The following is a 6,027-nucleotide window of genomic DNA, read 5'->3' as shown; positions in this document are numbered from 1 at the left end:
GCCTACCCCAAGTCCCCAGTGGTCTTCCTGCAGTCAAGGATGGTGCAGTTTAGTGACACCCCCCGCCCCCATCCCACCATACCCTGCTAAACCTTTATATTTTCAGTGTGGCTCACTTGTGAATAACCCCCAACGAGTTTAGATGAAGTGCCAAGTGCTGCTTGCTGAGTCAGAAGTCTACAATTAGTATTCCTTAGGGACTTTGTGACTTTGCTCCCATTGCTAGTCTGTTGCACTCCCCTCGCGGTTTGCCTATGTGGTGGATCAGACTGACTGCTTTCCCAGAACTGGATCTTCAGTGCTGTCCTCTGTAGCACTGTCATCTAGGGAGGCGACGTCATGTTTCTAGCTGGTATGGGGTCTGCCGTCTTCTCTGTGAACAAGCAGCTCTAAGCAGGAACATCACTCTCAAAGCCTGGCACTGAAATGAGGTCTACTCTATCTCTCCCTTTCCTGTGGAGACATAAACAATACCCTCCCCTTGGGTGGATTAGTGCCCTGTTCCCCTTTACCCTCTTTTTTCTTCCCTGACCCCTCTGTGGGCTGTAAAAACCTATGGGGGTGGGCGCTGTCTATAGATACTATATTCATCTTATTTACTTTTTTTCCTGTTTTGGTTTGTTTGTTTTAATGATGAGAGCTTGATCTGGCTCTTTCTAGAACATGTGGTCCTCAGCCCAGGAACTGTGCAATATATGCATTTCCTCTATGCCGTTCTGCTGGTTGAACTTTCCTCAGTGGACTCCTGTTGTACTTGTCCTTTTGTGTTCGGCCAACTGCACAGAGCATAATATTCTACATTTCCACAAGACGAGGTGCTTCATCTTTTCATCACTATTCTTTAGTGTGTATGTACCAGAGATTTTTAATCCATTCATCTATTGATGCAACTTTAGGTTGATTCCAATTCTTTGTGATTGTGAACTGCACAACAAGGAGCCATGGAGAGCAGATGTCTGGTTGTGGTCTGTTTCATATTTCTTCTGGGTATATGCCCAGTAGTAGGATTTCTGGGTCGTGAAGTAGCTCGATTTCCATCTGTTTTAGGTATTGCTAAACCACTTTTCACAGTAGCTATACTGATCTATAGGACCATCAGCAGTGAATGAGAGTTCCTACCTTACCACACCCTCTCCAACATTTGTTACTTTCTGATTTTTTTAATTAATCTATCTTTGGGATTTTAGGTGGTATCTTATAGTTGTTTTTTATAATTTGCATTTCTGGAATGATTAATGCTTTTTCATATGTTTATTGGCCACTCGGGATTCTTCCCTTGTGAATCTTCTGTTCAAGTCTTTTGCTCACCTCCTCAGTGGGCAATTCAACTTTTCTTATTGTAAGTTTGCAAAATTCTGTAGATGTTAGTACGTTCTTTGTCTGACATGTCATTGCTGAATATCTTTTCCCAGTCTGTGGGCTCTCTTATTACTCTCTTGATGAAGTCTTTCGATGTACACAAGTGTTTTCTCTTTAGTATGTCTCACTCAACTATTTTATCTTCTTCTGAGTATGTATCCTTTCTTATTTCTGATAGGCCATGTATGCCTTGTGCTAAGATTCCTAGCTTTGTCACGATATTCTCATTGATGATGTTGCTACATTGGGGATTTACCTTGAGGTCTGTGATCCACCCTGAATTTGGTCTTGTGTATAGAGTGAATAAGGGTTTGCTTCATTTTTCTGCAGGTATATATGCAATTTTTCCAGGACCATTTGTTAAAAAGGAGATCTGCTTCCCATTTTATTTTTTCTGGGCCTTTATCAAAGATCAGTTGTCTGTATGCTACTGATTTTATTTCTAGATTTTCTGTTCCTACCCATTGTTCCAAGTATCTATCATTATATTAGTACCATGCTCTTTTGACAACTGTGGCTGTGTAACACTTTTTAAAGTTAGATAATACAAGCCCTCCCACTTTATTCTTCTTGAGGAGCTCTTTGCCAATGCTGGGCTTCTTCCCTTTCCATATAGAGTTGGCTGTCAGCTTTTCCATTTCTTTGCAAAAATATAGTGGTATCTGTGTCATGATTGTCTTGAACTTATATAGTACCTTGGGTAGGACTGACACATCTATAAGAGTGAGTCTTCTCATCCATGAGCATGGGGTATTCTTCTTTTTTTGAAGGCCCCTTTTGTTGTCTTGTATAAATGCTCTGTAGTTTTCCTCGTACAGATCTTTTATTTGTTTAGTTAGGTATATCCCTAGATATCTTAATTTATGCTTGGCTATTGTGAAGGGTACTACCTCCTTGATCTCTATTTCTGTAATCCCATCAGTTGCACACAGCCATCTAATTGACTTGTATCTTAGCATACTCCTCTATCGCTTCCAGCACTGCTCTTGTGGAACCTTTGGGTTCTCCATATAGAAAATCATATCTGCAAATAATGATAGTTTCGCGTCTTCTTGACCTTTGATATCCTTCCATAGCCTTATTTATTAGCTAATAATGCCAGGATGATGTTGAATAAAAGTGGGGATAAGGGACATCCTTGCCTGGCATCCCCCCTTTTCTGTGTGAATGTTTTAGTGTCTTCTCCACTGATTGTAATGTTAGTTGTTGGTTGTTCATATATAGCTTATATTATATTGATGTAATTTCCTTCCGATCCTATCTTCTTGAGTGTCTTAATTGGGAATGGGGTTTGAATGGGGGTCAAATGCTTTTTCTGCATCTATTGATATTATCATGTGGTTCTTGTCCTTTTTCTTGTCAGTGTCATGGATAATGTTGATGGATTTTCAAATGTTGAACCATCCCTGCATCCCTGGTCTGAATCCCACTTGATAAAGATGAATTGTTTGTTTTATATACCTTTGTGTGCTATCAGCCAAAATTTTATTAAGGGGTTTTGCATCAAAGTTCATTTGAGACATTGGCCTGTAGTTCTCTGTTTTTTTGTGGGATCCTTGCCTGGTTTGGGTATCAGTATTATACTAGCTTCTATAGAATGTGTTTGGGAGTTTACCATACTTTTCTATGTTCTAGAAGAGCCTGTGAAGAATTGGTGTCAGCTCTACCATGAATGCTTGGTAGAATCTTCCTGTGAAGCCATGTGGGACAAGGCTTTCTTTTAATTTGTAGTTCCTTGATAACCTTTTCTTTTTTTGCCATGGGTCTGTTCAGGTTCGTGAAATCTACATGCGATCATCTGGAGAGGGTTTGTTTTTCCACGTGTTTGTCTATGTGTTCCAAGTTGTATTCATTGGAGTACTGACCTTCATAGTACTGTCTCATCTTTTAATTTCAGTAGGGTCCTTTGTAATTTCCGCCAGTTTCATTCCTCATCCTGAATATTGACATCTGTTCCTTCCTATCTTTGGTGAGATTTCTCAGCAGTTTCTCTACCCTGATTTTTATAATTTGTTTTCTTTTGCTATTAGGGTACTTCTGTTGACTCTGTTCCAATTGCTGAAGGTTTTATAATAGAGTATTAAACATAAGTTTGTCTCCCTTCTTCATATGTGCTTTTATCGCTTTCAAACATTCTCTGATAACTAACTGCTTTTGCTGTATCCCATAGATTTTTGTATATTGTATTCTCATTCTCATTACTTTCTGGAAGCATCCTAAGTTCATCTCTAATTTGGGCCATCTCACTCCTTTTAAAGAAGAAAGTAATTTAGCCTCCAATTATATGGACACCACTCCCCCCCTCACACACACACACCTCTTTTTTTTTAAATTTAAATCTTTCTTTTATTGAGTTCCAGCTTCTTGGCACAGTGGTCAGAGAAGAAAGTGTGAGTGACCTCTATATATTTTAATTTACTCAAGCTTGAATTGTGTCCCAACCTGGGGTCTATTTTCAAATACATGTTATGGGCACTTGTACAAAATGCGCTTTTTGTTTGTTTGTTTGTTTGTTTGTTTGTCTGTCTGTCTTGTAAGTTGGATGGAGAGCTCTGAATATGTCCATCAGGTTGAGCAGTCTATTTGTGGAGTTTAATTCTGCAGCCTCCTTTTTGAGCTTCTTTCCCTTGATCTGTCTTTCCAGAGAGCGGTGTATTGAAGTCTCCTACTATGATTGTATATTTTGTGATTTCTTTTTTCATTTTTTCAAAGATTTGATTCATGATTTCCATGGGTCTCTCATTGGATATGTATATGTTTAGTATCGTCACTGGCTTTTAGTCTACTAATCTCTGAGGCATTATATTATCTCTTGTTATGTCCTCTACCTTGAGATTGATTTTTTTCAGAGATTAGGATTGCTTTTTAAAAATTGCCATTACCTTGCCATACTTTTTGCCAGCTTCAGATTCTCAAACCGTTTTTTGTCTGTGAACTTGAGATTTCTCTCTTGCAGACAAAATTGATGGGTTTTGTTTCCTAATCCAGTCTGCTATGCTTTGTCTTTTAATCAGTCAATTCAGACTATTGATGTTCAGAGTTATTACACCTATCTGTGGATTGTTTGATGTCCTCTCATACCTTTTGCATCAGATATTTCCCTACCTTCATCCTTAGCAGCATGTTGTGTATGGGGGCAGGGGAGAATAAAAGGGGGGAATTCATTTTTGCCTTCTTATCACCATTGGGTCAATTATCTCTTGGGCATTGCTTTCAGTGCATTAACTTCTGGATAGTGTTACACTATGTGGCACTCTCATTTTTGTGTTCTGTAGATGTTGGTCTTCTGTCATAAGTGACTTGGAAATAATTTTTTGTGAAGCTGAGTTTTTTTGTTTGTTTGTTTTTTAACGTATTCTCTAATGTTTTCCTCATCCGATAAAATTCTTACCTCTTCGTCTATTTTGATGGATAATTTGGCACAATAGAGGATTCTTGGATTACCATTATTCTCCTTCAACTTTTGGAACATCTTACTCCATTCTCTCCTCTTCGGGGTTTCTGTTGATAATTCTGAACATATTCTTATCTGACTACCCTTAAAGGTAACTGCATTACTTTTCTCTAGCTGCTCATATGATTTTCTCTTTTTCCTCCAAGTTGGACAGTTTGACTACCATACGCCTTGGTGTAGTCTTCTTGGGATTCAATTAATTGGTGTCCTCTCTGTTTCCTGGATGATTATCTGATTCTCATTCATTAAATTGGGGAAATTTCTGCAGAGCTTCCTTTGCTATTTCAGCTGTTGATTATACCTTGTTCTGTTATCCCAATTATTCGAGTACTGTTCCTATTCATAGCATAGCTCATTTTTCTCAGGTTTCCTTCAGCTTCTTTGATTATCTTGTTTGTTTGTCTTTCCTGATTTTTGAATTCTACTTGACTATCTTTGAGGTCACTGATATAATTCTCCAGCTCATTGGTGAGGTCTCTTACTGTAGTCTTTGATTCTGTTTCATTGTCCCTTAACATTTTTATTTCCCTTCGGTATGTGAACTCTATCCCCTCTACTATTTCATCCTCTTTCTGTATTGATTCCTCATATGCTATGTGACGCTAAGAAGAATTTGTTTCTGTCACAGTTCAAAGTCTCCTTCTTCTATGAACATCACTATGTTCCGGTCTTCCTCAAACATTGCATTTTGTTCCTCTTGCTTTCTTGTACTGGTTGCTGATGAGAGGTGTTGTCTAGGTGTCATTTGGTGGAGCTCTACACTCTTTTCCTGGGAGTCCAGGAGCCCTGAGTTTTCTGAGAGGCTAGAAAGAATGATTCTAAGGACTATCTGGAGTCAACTGCACTGACACATCAAGCTGTATCTCTATCTTAGTGGGGTTTATTCTTCCCCATAGAAAGCCATGATTATCCATTTGGAGGGAAGCTCAGGTGGCCCTCTCAGGCAGGACAGGCAAGGTGGTACATACATTGAGGGTTGTGCTGGGTATGCCTATCACACAGGTTGTGGGGAGTGCATGGTGCTATGGCTGCCTGGGCGTGTGTGGTACAGGTAGTGCAGGCTATGGTGGCCCCGGCACCAGGCCACAGTGCCTGTTAGCTCTTCAGTGCATATGTGGTGGGGGCAGCAACACAGATTAACACCATGGGGAAAATTTGTCCACAACAATACACAACACAACAACAACAGCAACAACAAACCAATGACAAAAAAA

The sequence above is a fragment of the Echinops telfairi genome, unplaced genomic scaffold (assembly GCF_000313985.2).
Source record: "Echinops telfairi isolate 266 unplaced genomic scaffold, ASM31398v2 ScPeMD7_18;HRSCAF=68, whole genome shotgun sequence".
Taxonomy (NCBI): Eukaryota; Metazoa; Chordata; class Mammalia; order Afrosoricida; family Tenrecidae; genus Echinops; species Echinops telfairi.
This window is presented reverse-complemented; position numbering follows the sequence as displayed.